Below are 14,636 nucleotides of genomic sequence, written 5' to 3'. Positions count from 1 at the left end.
TTTTAGTTGTTTGAACCAATAATTTTAAGACTAAGATTTTGTAGATTAAAATTGATGGCTAAAATAGATAGTTCATTCGGCTTAATGCAATCATGATTTATTATTAGCTAACTGTTTTAGTGTTTGAAGGTTAAGAATTTTGGTAATAGTAATAATTATAGCTAAGAGCAAATTATTTAAATATTATTAATGTCTTTATAGAATTACCTTCAGGTTCTGATTCAAAAGCTAAAAACCTAGAATCGGCCCACTAATTTTTTGCGTTCAAGGCAACAAATCCGGCCGTGTTATATAGTAGGCCATGAGTTCTATAAAAGAATGGGATGACAGTTATCTGTCTGATTTGTTTTTAAAACAAGTTCGTTTTCTATGGGAATACAAAAATTAGTTTTTGTGAGCCGAAAGCGATAACAATTTTTATTAAGTTGCACTAATTTGCTTCACACACAAGCTGCGCCATTTGCTTCACACACAAGCTGCACCATTTGCTTCACACACAAGCTGCAACATTTGCTTCACACACAAGCTGCACCATTTGCTTCACACACAAGCTGCACCATTTGCTTCACACACAAGCTGCACCATTTGCTTTACACACAAGCTGCACCATCAGTCTCTGTTGCACATAAAAGACAATTATCGTTGCCTTTTTAAAACAGTTCTAATTCATTCTTGGTTAAAAACGCTGAAAGTTTTTACATTCCTTTAATTAACTGATTCGTCTACAACTTAAACACTTAATAATTACAAGACACTCGTTCTTTAAATACCATTAAATACATTTGTATATAGGATAGACAAAGGGGAATTGCAACAGGGTATGCTTTAACAGACCGAATTTAGGTCATGAGCCTTTCCGAACTACTTTATTCTTATTTAAATATTCTTAAAGTAACGAAGAATCAAGTTTTGGCAGAATTCTAAGTTCTAAAGTAATTCATAATAGCTGTTTTTAAGATTAGCAATACTAAACAAAAATTTGGCCATAGGGAAACGAGAAAATAAGCGGTGCAGCCTGCAAATTTTAAACTTTGTTGTGATAATGAAAGTGGTTTCATTACAATCGGTGTGAAAACTAAGTTCTCTTGACGGTTTTTTTTATGGTATGTGTCGTGCTATAGAAACATATAAGCTATATAACTCCTTTCATTGAAATTTTGATAAAAATATTGAGCTTTAAGAACAAAAAATGAAATATTTATTCACTTCCTGTATTAATTAAGTATATTTGTATACTTAATTAATACAGGAAGTGATGCCTAATATTAGCAGGATTATTTCCTTTTAAGCTCGGTTTACATTATCTACTTTTAAAGAAGAGGTAAAAAAAAAAAAAAGAATATCTTCCGAACTTAACAAAGATTCAAAATTTCACACTTAAATGTGATAAAATAAAGAATCATCCGCGCTGTTTTTTTCTTTTTTAAACTTACTCTAAGATTTCCTAACAAATAGAAAGTCATAACAGCATATTTAAAAGATGAAGATAGTAAAACGTTGCAGAAAGAAATGCCTGCAAATAGTTATCAGCGATTTTCTATACATCTTTAGACCTGTAATTAGATTGAACCCTCACCTGCATGAACACATAAGATTATGTGAGAATTTAACGAAATAATGGTCCATCAATTTTTAAGAGTTTACACTTGCAATTCGTATTTTCTTAGTTGTTGCATAAAAACTCCACGACATATAACATTTGGACGGGACATGTCTCTTGTCTATATGAATTTTTATTGCGTTTTTACACCTTCTATATTATAGAAAAGGACAATTACTACTTCAAATGAAATCTAAATTGTTTATGAAAAATTTTAGAGGGCACTTGCTCTAATCACATTCTTTGTACCATAAATTGTTCTATGTTTTCATTTGAAAATATCTGATTTTTTACCCCTTGCTTTCTAAATATTTATGCCTGAGATTTAGTTTACACGACGAACAGTTAAGCATGCATTTATTTCGTTTTTATTTCCCTAATCTTAATTCTAAGTTACTAATTATTTTCATTATATATTCCCTCCGTTTGGGGATTAGAGGATTAAAAACGAAAAAGTACTTATTACATGAGGTTAGTGGTTTCTCGAGAGAGAAAAAGTGCGTATCTTTGAAAAATTGACCAAAATAATGTCTTGGAATATGAAAATTCAAAAATTTTTTTTATGCTAAATATTTCATTATACTCTTCATTACAAGTAAATTATTTTTTTTCTAAAAAAATGGATGTTAAAATACAGAGATAGAAAGGAATGGCACGTGGGGAGCGATAGCGATATGCCAGATACGTATAAAACATATCTAAAAATAAGGTGAAGTAGGGTTCACAATTTTAATGCATACGAAAACATTTTATTGGTTAATAACTCTGAAACAAAGTTGTAATATAAGGAAAATTAATTCAAGAAAGTTCAATTAAAGCAGAGTTAGTTCAATAAGGTTAAACGCAGCAAACATAGTACAAAGTATTTTTAAAGTGATTATATTGATAACAATTAATTTTTTTTGCTCCTATAAATATCTTATTTAAGACTAATAGCATTCGAAATGCGAAACGGTTAAGAAAAATTTTTTTATAATCTTTATCTTTGTCGCTATCGTTACGAAGATTATGAGATACCTATACTGAATAAATATTGCACTTGCGTTAGCTTAAGACTTAAAAAGAAAAAGTATTAGTGATAATTTTTCTCAAAGGTAGGTGTGGTATTACTACTATTTATCATAATTTAACAGCATTATAAACTCTTGTTAAGAACTATTTTTATACTAATATGTATTCTTTATATAATTTGATTTTGCTTTGAGAAACGTAAAATATGATGTAAATCAGCATATAACTTCTCAAATAGAAATCCAAATGAAGAAAGTGATGGTAATTGATCATTCAATTCACAGATACTTTCACGAGAAACTGAACAGTTTATAGCTTTCAAAAGTGAGTTCTTTAAAAAGTCTTTTACAATTATTACATAAAAAAACCGTTTAGTAAACCATTTTTTAACTTCAAATTCTTCACTAGAAACTCATAACATGACCGACAAAACGGTTATCAATTCTTCTTATTAAAAGGATATTGAAATTGTTTTTTATGGAAAATATTTATTATAACCGTCCTTTTCTGTACTGCATAGTTCAATTTGTACTGAGAGAGGGTCAAATGGTGTGCATATCGTTTATGGAGTTTAAATGTGAGCTGATCTGTTCTGCAGATATTTTATAACTTCATGCTTTTTCAGTTATAACAAGATTGTTAATGATTAAAATAAGGTCAGTTTATTTTGTAATCTGGTAAGTATTAAGGTTCTTTTGTCAGTTTTAATCCATAACTTTACTTATGTTTATGTAAAAGAATGTGATTTTATTCTACCGTATATCGCTTTAAAAATAATCTGTATACACATATCGCTGTATACACAAATCACCGTTTACTTGTTTCACTGTATTGCTTGTCATTGCATACTTGTGTCACGGTATAAATGTGTCATTGTGTACATCTAACACTTGACATTTAAGTTGTTTCTCCTTTAAAAGAAAAAAATAAGTAAAAATAAAAACTCTTTGAGATATTCGTTGCTCCTATAATGTAATCAATAGATGATTCAAAGATCTTATTAAAGAGCTGTTTGACAAAATAACGCCTAAAACTTATAGCTTTAGATAAACTAATTTTAGTTACACAACCGAAACCAAATTATATACTGAAATCGAAATGTTTCAAGAAGTGTTGAAACCTAATAAAATAAAAAACAAAATGGTAGCAATATATGAAAAACAACTATAAGTATAATAGTTGCCAAGCAATATTAACTAAGCCTTTTTATGCCATTTGATTCCGCAGCCCTAAGAGAGTTAATTCCTGTATTTAAACCAAAGACAAGCCATCCGATTGAACAATAATTTTTATTTTTAATGCAGATTTTTTGACAGCATTATTTAAATATTTTATATTCAACGACCAATTCCAACGACTTACCGTACAGTCAAGTTAATAAACAGAAGTGTTAGCATTTCACTTTTTATTAAGCTGTTTGAAGTAGATTGAGGCTAAAGAGGTAAGAAAATCAATTGAAAGAAACTTTAAATAAAGTAAAATTTTATGGATAGTGAGATTACTAGAGAAAAGAAATTCATTAAAATAATTGCATGTTTATAGAAATTTATCGAATGACTCATAAAAAAACTGACATTAGTTTATACAAAAGTTTTTTAAAAAATAACGCTTTTATTTTAGGAAAGTTGTTTAATTTAGAGCAGTTATGATTTTTGCTGGATCTCTCTCTCTTTCTCTCGATCGCTCTTATATAACATTTTTTGTACATATTACCAATCTACGTACAACATTAAAAAAGTTTGCATCGAGAATCCCACACTTTTTTCAGTCCTGATAAAATCGAGGTTTTAAGGGCATTTTTTTCAAAACTAAAGAACAACGGGAGAAATTGCCAAGCATGTGAAATAAGCATCGGCATTTGGTTTCCCCAATAATAACAAATATTAACAAATGAAGTACTGACTTCTATATTAGTCATTCAAAATAATTCGATTGTTCTGAAGTTTATTAAAATAGAACTTTTGAATGTTTCAATTAGCATAGGTTTTACGGTGTGAAAGTTTAAATTCAAAGAGACTTATTTTTGAAAACGAAGTCTAACGGATTTAACGAATTTAACGATTTAACGAATATCAAGCCTGCACAATTTCTTTAAAAGTTGAAGCAAAAATAAATGTATGTGAGGATTCGCAAATTTTTCTCTAGAACCTTTTAACATTTTAGGTCTTGATTTAAAAACTAATTCAAATTCGATTTACATCAAACAACTTATATGTAGAGGTTTGTAGCTAATTAACTATTAACGAAAAATCAAAACGCCTACATTAATATTTAAGATGCAGCTCAATGCGTGACTGTGCGAGCATTTATTTCTAAATCGCTAATTAAATAGCTTAGTTTTTCTAAAATCTTCATTGTACTTCTTGGTCATCCACGGTTTTGTAGGCATTGCAGTGTGACTTAGGATAATCAAAGAACAGCAAATAACTTAAAAAGTTTGAAAAACATCATAGATAAACATTTTTTATACTCAAAAATGAGTTCTCAGGTTTCAAAGAACTCAAATTTGTTTACAGATGTGTTTTTAATATGCACTTTTGAGGCATACATTATGTGCATACAAGGTAATGAGCGTTAGGCATTAAATAATCATTTTAAAAAATTATCAGGTAATGGTTTTCCTTGCTACTTCTAATGTTTTCTAAAAGATATGCCCGATACTTTTGGTTCTGGCCTAACATGGGGGTAGTACATATGACTCATTATGGTATTTAGCCTCGATGTTTTTACTCTGTGTTAAGTCTAGAAGTTTTTATCTATTTATCGAAACTCTCCAATACCTTCTCCAAATATACCCGAATAGGCAAGATATGTGATATGGAAGAACTATGCTGTAGTAATTTATGAACAATAAGAGGCATAACATACCAGACGTTCAAAGTCACTCTAAGTTAAGCTATTTCAGTACAGTAAAAATCTAAGTCGTTAGTTTTAATTGGATGTCGAGAAGATATTGTAAATATTATGCAATCTTTTAAATATATCACAAACAACTTCAATAACTTCTGAAAAAAACTTCATAATTCTTTAGACAGCATTGCCATCATAATAGCTATTGCAAAACCCAGCGTTAGGCATATCAACAAATAGGTTTAACTGTCATCTCAGTTGTGTAAGTGTAACTAAATCTCTTTCTATCTTGAGATTACAAATAAGTTCCTCCATTGTTTTTGCCTTATACTTTTAAATTTCCACTTTATAACTCAAATGAAGAATAAATTACAAACCCTTTACCCAGCAGTCCAAAACTAAAATTCCAAGAGCTAGGCTGACTTTTTTTATTTTTAGCATTTATTAAATCAATATTGTTCATTTCGCTGGGTTTAGTATTGCACACATTGCAAGATTGAGTGGATTTTGTGTCTGTAAGTGCATTAACCACATTATTATGAAACATTTTTAAATCAATCATATACCTGATTATAAAGGTCACCAAACTTCCATCATTATTCATAACTCTGTCAAGTGTCTCTAACCTAGTTTTTAAACTTTTTAGATCTTTTTCTTCTTCTCTGTGTAATATAGGACTCTCTTTTGTATATTGTTAATTGAGAAGTCTACAAAAGTGATTACTTGAACGTTTTATATCTTTCCGGATTTCAGCATCTCCTACCTTAAGAAATTAAGGCACAAATGCTGTACTGAAAAAGCCTCCTTCATGCTTAAGTTTTATAACTAAATTGCTTGTGCCATACTTCTGCTCATATTTACTTTTGGTTGATGCTTCATCAAAGCCATTTTTTACATAAACAACTGCCTGCATATAAATCTTTTCAGAAGATTTACAAGCAATATGGTCTACAATGCTTTAAAAGATCACTTTACAGATATGACATAAAAAAATATATTTTGCCAATCGTATTTAAAACATAAAAAGTTGGTGAAGAGATTTTTTGCTTGATTTGCTTGATTTTTTTTTGTAGACGTAATTTCTGATAACATTAGTTTTCATTTCATTTTTAATGAACTTAGCTTGATTTTCTCTGTATGATATAACCATGGGCGCCGGCAGGATTTTTTACAAGGGGGGGGCAAAATAAAATTCAACAGTGATATTTCAAAAACTACATAAATGCATCAATTAATCAAGTCATTTTATTAGACCAGTGACAAAAGAAAATTAAAGAAAATGTAAAAAAAAAAACACAAGTATTAAATCATTGTTATTCAGTAAATAGAAATTGTAGTTGTCTGCGTTCACTGCCAAACTTATTTACAATTTGTTCCATAAATTCAGATTTTCTGGAGCGTATTTTTTCACGATGCACGCTCAGCATGCAAAGCCCAGACAAACGCTCATAATGCTAATGCTAAATTATACTTAATAATGCTAAATTATATAGTAATATAATGATTAGTTAAAAAATATTAAATGATTTATGAAATACAAATTAGACATATTCCAAAAAACAAAACAAAAATTAAAATACAGCAGGTTAATGCAAATTAATCAAATTAAATATATACAATCATAGCAGCCGAGAGAAATTTTGGGTCCTGGGGAAGTTTTCTCAAGGGGCCCTCATTATGATCAATTATATACCCAGGACCAAAAGAAGCGTGCTCTGGTCATTGAAAATTAAAAATAAAAGTTAAATCTTTTAAAAGTTAAAACTGTTTAAATCTTTTAAAAGTTTCACGGGGCCTCGGGAATCTTCCCCGTCCACTCCCCCCCCCCCCCCCTCCTCCTCCTTTCGGTGGCCATGTATATATTTATAATAATTAACATTTAGGTAGCAAAAAACACAAGGTAATAGTATTACTAAAATGAATATAACACAATATATTAGAAAAAAAATGAATAGAAATACAATACAAACAAGAAACATTTTGCCAACAAACAGAAAAACAACAGCATAAAAAAGTAAATGAAACTGACACATTAAAAAATAATTTAAAAAATTTGATTACTGCATCCAATTCTTTCTTCGTTAGTTCGAAATTTATTTGTTTGCGTAAGAACTTTGTAATTGTAATTCGATTTCTTTTTTTTATTATAATTATTTCCTTTATTTTCCTTTTTTTTTTTCTTCTCTTCTTTTTGGTTTCTATACTTCTCCTTTATCTATTATTTTTTTCTATTTATTCCTTTTTTATTTTTTTATGATGTATTTCTATCATTTTTTTTAACACTTTTATTCAAACATCTTTTTTTTAAAATATAAAATATGCCTTTATAAAAAAGCTTCCGCCATCGTGGAAGTTATTGCATTTGATAGTAATATTTCATTTAAACTGTAGTCATTTACATTACGGTGAGTAAACTTTAAATGAGTTAAATTGATGAGATATCGAAATAAAATCTTTTAACAGTTAAAAGAAATTATGTGAATATTAAAATTTGTTATTTTGCTTTTCCAGGTGGGGGCAACTGCCCCCACTTGCCCCTGCCTGCCGGCGCCCATGGATATAACTTTATTTACAAATATGTTTGGTTTGGTTGGTCTAGATGAATGCCATAGAAAGGTATAGCATAAGCCTTAATATCAGGAATCAACTGGACAGACCTTAAGTTTAAAATTAAAGACTTAAGTAGATAAAAAAATGTTTTTCAGTGCACCAAAGCCTATAAAAGGCTGAGGTGCGCAATATAGAATATTAAAAATTTAACTCAAAAAAAAAAAGAGAAAGTTCACAAAAAGAAAACATGATTAGAGGGAAGGCTCACGTTAAACCAGATTGTTCTCTCTAATAATTACTTATTAGCTTCCACCATACTACGTTGATGTGTGGAATACGCATTTCCTACATAATATAAACATACACATTTAATTTAAGTATTTAAATACTTGTAAATTATACTTTTGATTAATATAGTATTGATTAACTATACTGCATTTATGCAATCATATGTTCAAAGCATATTAAAACGCATTTATACAAACCATATATATGTTTAAAAAAATAGTTTAGCTGAATATCCGTTAATACTGATAAATAAATAAGGATTAAATGGATAGAAAGAAAAAAAAATTGGTGCTTTGTTCCAAATACTAGCGTAGTGGTTCATTTGATCTACTCGTCACTGTGATACTTGTGTCCCCAAGGTGTTTCAAAGAGACTATTGTGCTGAGAAAGATCGCCCGCACCACCATTGACGCTAAAAACTAAGCTAAAATGAGCACATGCTCAAATTTGGAGAGTTATATACTTTAAAGTAAAGAGTTTTGGGCAGAGATTTTCTTCACTTTTAACGAAATTCTTCAAAAATATAAAGCCCTTATGATTCCTGAAAATATTCATATTGTTTTCGAAACAATCTTTTAACACAAACTTAATTATTATCACAATTTAAAAAAGGGTACAGAAGTCGTCGTAAAAATGAAAGCCAAAAAGATTCCTAGGGTAGATAAAATATAAAACAACTTCAATTTCCCTTAACAACATTGAATAAAAACTTATATAATTATTTTAATCAAACTCAGACTAAAGGTTCGAATGCTTGCTTATTTTAAGAAGAATACTAATAATAATGGAGGTGTCCATAAGAAAGTGCTACAAATATTCGAGGCAAGTAACCCACTATTTCAGATATTCTTCATACTTTTTCAAAAAGATCACCTCACATCTATGTGATGTAGGTGATCATATTGAGAAAGTACGAAGGAAATCTGGGATTGTGGGTTATATGCCTAAGATGCTATCACCACCACCATCACCACCATCACCACCATCACCACCACCACCACCACCAACAACAACACCATCACTACCAACAACAACAACAACAATAATAAAAATGATGTTGATAGTAATAATAATAATAATAATAATAATAATAATAATAATTATAATAATAATAATAATAATAATAATGATAATAATGATAATAATGATAATAATAATAATAATAATAATAATAATAATAATAATAATAATAATAATAATAATAATAATAATAATAATAATAATAATAATAATAATAAAAATAATAATAATAATAATAATAATAATAATAGTAATAATAATAATAATAATACTGATAGTAATAATAATGATAATAATAATAACAATAATAATAATAATAAAAATAATAATAATAATATTGATAATAATATAATGTTAACAGCAATAATACTAATAGTAATAATAGTAATAATAAAAATTGATTTTTTGATGATGATAATAATAACAATTATAAAGAAGTTTTCAAACATTTTTTGTAAAGTTTGACATTTTAATATTTAAAACGCGTAAAAAATCATATTTGAATTAATTTTCAAAAAGCTAAAAATATTTCTTCTAAAAATAATTGAATTAAAAGCTAAACCTTTTACTCTAACCCCACCCTATCATGTAAAAATGTCCAGTTAATCTGTGTCAACACAAATTATAATGCATTGTAATCATTAGTAAATAAATATCCTAAATTGTAACTTTTACCCGTTTTTCATATAGAAAATAAAAGATGGAAGCAGGGTAGGAGGTCCAATGAAATAAGCCAGAACAAGTGACTACAGAAGTTTGTGTGAGCTAGGATCATTCTATTTAAACGATGATGTTCCGAACATATCGCAGCAGCTCCTGCTTTCTGTGATGGTAGTTTTATGGCAAACGGGAAATATTTTCTGATGCTGCAACTCACCGACAAAAACCATACCTTGACAACAAAGATTACAAAAAATGTTGACATTAAGGCATAAAATTAATACAGAGATCATCTAATAGTCGTAAGGTTGTTAAAGTTACTGAAAGAGTAGAAGAAGTCAATAAAATGTTAGATAAAAGTCTTAAGCACTGCCTTCTTAAACATACATGATAGTTGTCAGAAAATTATTGTGTCTTTTGCTGACCCAAATGGAGATGATGAGGAAAAAAGTTAATTAAACAGAAACTGATGAAGTATCCCCATCAACAGAATACTTCTTACTTTAAAGTAAAGAAACCATGCATCAAAGATGATATCATCTTTGATAAACACAGCCTGAGTTGGTTGGCAAAAACATCTATTCCCTGGTTTTCATCTGAAATAATAGCAAGGAAGATAAATTGTCTTGAGATCATGATGATACATTTTTGGATCTTCACCCTAGTTTCAAGTTTTTCAAGGATTTTGTCTTAAATATCAAGTGTATAAACAATGACTAAGAGAGAAATATCCGTTTAGCTCAAGACCTTTTGGCAGACTAATAGATTATAGGCAAATTAAACCCTTCTTCAGCAGATAATGCAGAAGGGTTTAAACAAGTTGTGAGTTCCAAGCAATAAAAATAAAAGCTACTGTTTGGTAAAAAAAATTTTTCATAGCTACTTAAAAATGATTAGAAAATTGAATGCTTAAGTAAAAAATGAAAATTTACACTTAGCGCATCTCATAGGTTTAGAGACCTCAAACATGGTAGTTATCTTCTACTCTTGGTAAATTAAAAGAATATATTTCGCATTTTTTTAATCCTTTGAAAAATATAACGTTAATAACACAAATTCAAATGCTCATTGACAATATTTTAATGCACAGAATGCAATATTTTGATGCACAGAATGTAAAAAATAAATATAGGGATTGCAATCTCGTGTAATTTTGGGGACTTACGACTCACTCTTTTTTTAAAACGAAAACCAATTTGTAGTGCAAACTTCTATATTAAAAAGTGTTTATGAATTTCTATAAAGTATAATTGTTTGATTGTTCATTGTTTTAAGGGTTTTTTTTTAATTGCTAACTGTTTATTTTTTATGCTGCAGTTTTTGTTGTAGTTATATTACACTATGTGTTGTAGTGCAATAGTCACATGAATAGATAAATTGGGATAGTTAAATAAAAATCAATGGTTTAGAATCCAAAATTGAAACAAATGCCATCACCTTTTCTCAAACTCTAATTTAGAGCTTTTGTTTTAAACCTGGATATTTAGACCACAGACTTACTTATTAGATTAGTGATCAGGAACTTTGCTTGATTTTTTAAACTCTGCTTATTTTGTTAAACCTTATGAAAAAATGTAATAATTTCTTGCGTTTTTAGTAATTGATTTAAACTTCTGTTTGCTTAAATCACACTAGGAAATTAGTGCATTGGAAAAAGAAAAACGTGGAGAAAATAATTCTTTATTTTTATTATTTTTTTCCTCTTTAGTTTTGAAAGTAAAAAAGAGAAAAATTCAGTTCTTTAAATACGGGACACAATTCTGGAGAACTCCGCCTCAAAACAATAGTTTTCCGGTTTATCCATCTGTTTTTTCCAATCTTTCTTTTTCAAGTTAAACTATCATTTCTTAAAAAAAAGATTACTTTAAGAATATATTAAATACTATCTTTTTTAGAATGGTTTGGAAAACATCAGTGAATGAATTAGCGTTTTCATCTGTTGGAGTTTTTATTTGTAGCGTTGGCTTGTATATTCTGTTAAACTTAAGAAAAAAAAACATGGACAAAACTCAATGGTACATTATCATGAATCTCTGCATATTTAACTTTTGTTCCTGTTTAACTCTCACTGTAAATTCATCGCTAATCATTACAAAAACTAAAAACTCTGTTAAGATTGCAGAAGCGTTTGCTGATATTTTCATGATTGGGAATTACGGAGCAACATTATGGCTGGTGTTCGACCGATATTTACGAATTAAACTATCTTTTAAGTACAATATCTACTGGACGAAAGCAAAAACAACAGCTTTTACTCTGGTTTTATGGGTATTTAGCATATTGAGCGGAACTCTGCTTCGGCATTTTTACGAAAAAGCGATATATATCTTACTGATTGTTTTTGATGCTGTAATAATTACGTGCTCGATCTACGTTTACAGCACAGCGTTAATAATATCCATTAATTCAAAAGAAATTCGGCCCTCTCCCAGAACTTGCAGATCAGTTTTTAAGGGATTGTTACTCACAACTGTAGTATTATTAGCATTTATTGTGCTTATGACGATTCCTGATATTATTATTATTTTTACTTATGAAGACATGGAAAATTGGAGCTTCGCCATGTTTTCTTATTTAAATTGTAGCTATATTGTGGCAATGTGGATTGATTCTGTTGTGTACGTCGTGATTTGCCCTCAAAACTTAATGTTTCTTATAGCTAAACAGCAAAGTTTTCGAAGCAAAAGCATTTCCAGTATAAAAGAAAACCCAATATACTATTTTGAAAACCAACTGTCCAGTTCAACAAATAGTATTAGTAATTAAATAGAAAGTTCTCAAGAATTGCTACGCGAAATAATTTAAACATATTAAACCAGATAGTGCTTTGAACTCAATCACATAAGCTACTTATGGCTTTGTGACTCCAAGAAAAAACTGTGAGAAAATATCTTCCCACGTTTTTTTTCGTCAAATGAGTAAACCATGTTTACTCAGAATGGAATGCGCAGAATACCACAAATTTGATGTGCAGAATATCACAAATTTGATGCGCAGAATATCACAAATTTGATGCTCAGAATATCACAAACCGACAACCATTAGAACACTTGAAGCAACTGAAGTATCATTTCTTAAATCTCCATTTGCAGCTACAACTGTTTTAAGATTTCTTCTGCTTCCTACAATTGAATTGCAAACCAGTGATGTGATCTCTTAAAGAGATTTTATGTGTTGGTTTTCTAATGTAACGAACAATTAGACGTTAGTAACATCAGAAAACTAAAATAAATGAACATTAAAAGTATTTGTTTCAGATGCATGTTGGCATTATTGATAAAGTATTTGTTTCAGATGTTGGCATTATTGATAAAAATATAATTCCCTTAGTCGAAAGTTATTTTTATTTGCAAACTCTTTAGGTGAAAAAATTCAAGTAAGGTACGAGCACTTTATATTTTCTTAAATAAAAAAACAAATTCTTATCATCAACAAACTCGGAATCCGATACAAGTACGTCTGCATGTGAAGTGCAATCAAAATTGTTCTCGAATGTGGTATAGCATATCTTGCTAGAACTACTAAGAAATTGCATCAAAGAAGTCCGGTTCTTCAATTATATTTTCGAATGAGGAAGTGTTTTGTTTGTAAAGGGCTGCAGTCCTAGGTTGTTTTGAATGTCTTGAGTTTTGCCCCCACGACAAATCCTCTGTTTCGTTTCATTTCGTCTCAACCGGTATTCCCAGTTGAAAGTTCCTTGAAGTTTCAATTGGGAATACAGGTTTTTTTTTTATTAGCTTTTATAATGAAAGCAGAGTTCATGATAAATAGCTAAAGCATGGTTTTTTTAATGGAATTTAACACAACATAAGGAAAGATAACGCTGACAAACATGCTTCTTGTTTGAGCTGGACAACATCCATTAAGAAAGCAATTTTTATTACTTCTTTATAACGCATCCTTCTGTGTGATACATCCATTAGAAATTTTTACTTATAAGAAACAGTAATAATACTTTTAGCTTATAAGGGTGATTAAATCTTGTCTCATAGAGAGTTAAGGTGAAGGCCCCACAATCTTTTGTATTAAGACACACCATTCGCTAAGTAAGGTGTTGCAATATGCCTTCAAGAATCAACGGAAGTAATGGCTAACTTTTTATCTTTCAATGAGAATTAATTGTCCTCTTCCTTTTGCTTGCAAACAGCTTCGGTAAAGTTAATTTGTTCGTTTTTCAACTGCTCAATTTTAAGTAAATATTCTTCTTTGTATTTTTTTTGATTTTTCAAGTTTGTAAATGAATTGATGGAACATTCAATTTAATTTCAAAAAAGTTGAACAAAAAGAAAATTGTACTTTGAAAGTTATTTTTGTGCGTGATTACTAGTTACTAGAGTATTAATTGATTTTTGCTTTAATAAATTTTTTTTGCAAGCATACTAAACACACCCAGCCTTAACAGTTTAACTTTAAGAAGACGTTTGGAACCACATTTGCAGAGTATTTTTTGATTCTGCAGTCACTATTGAAGTCGGTTTCGTCAAAATTCCAGACGTCTTTGTGGGCATCTTTTTTTACTGGCTGAGATTGTTTCTTTAAGTTATTACTTTATGTGACTGACTCATATCTATATCAGGACTTAATAAGCAATTAAGTTTGATTAACAAATAATTATCAAACAATTACATAAACATATAAGATAAAAAGTGTGTTTAAT

At 29.2% G+C, this 14,636-nt stretch overlaps 2 long non-coding RNA genes across 2 annotated transcripts; one reads left to right on the top strand and one right to left on the bottom strand.

The window, feature by feature from the left end:
* Positions 1-1,411: 1,411 nt before the first annotated feature.
* LOC149888814 (uncharacterized) lies at positions 1,412-6,749 on the bottom strand. The gene is made up of 3 exons (XR_016452800.1): positions 4,875-6,749; positions 3,974-4,044; positions 1,412-3,522 (listed from the first exon to the last, which is right to left on the bottom strand). It is a non-coding gene; the product is annotated as an uncharacterized LOC149888814 (long non-coding RNA).
* LOC149888813 (uncharacterized) lies at positions 2,584-13,315 on the top strand. Its single transcript, XR_016452799.1, has 4 exons — positions 2,584-2,694; positions 2,850-2,935; positions 3,132-3,267; positions 11,875-13,315. It is a non-coding gene; the product is annotated as an uncharacterized LOC149888813 (long non-coding RNA).
* The last annotated feature ends 1,321 nt before the right edge of the window (positions 13,316-14,636 follow it).

The sequence above is a fragment of the Hydra viridissima genome, unplaced genomic scaffold, assembly GCF_058129835.1.
Source record: "Hydra viridissima isolate aposymbiotic clone 2 unplaced genomic scaffold, HvirCarnegie_v1 scaffold_5, whole genome shotgun sequence".
Taxonomy (NCBI): Eukaryota; Metazoa; Cnidaria; class Hydrozoa; order Anthoathecata; family Hydridae; genus Hydra; species Hydra viridissima.
The sequence above is the reverse complement of the archived record's forward strand: the minus strand, read 5'-3'. Positions and strand labels throughout refer to the sequence as shown.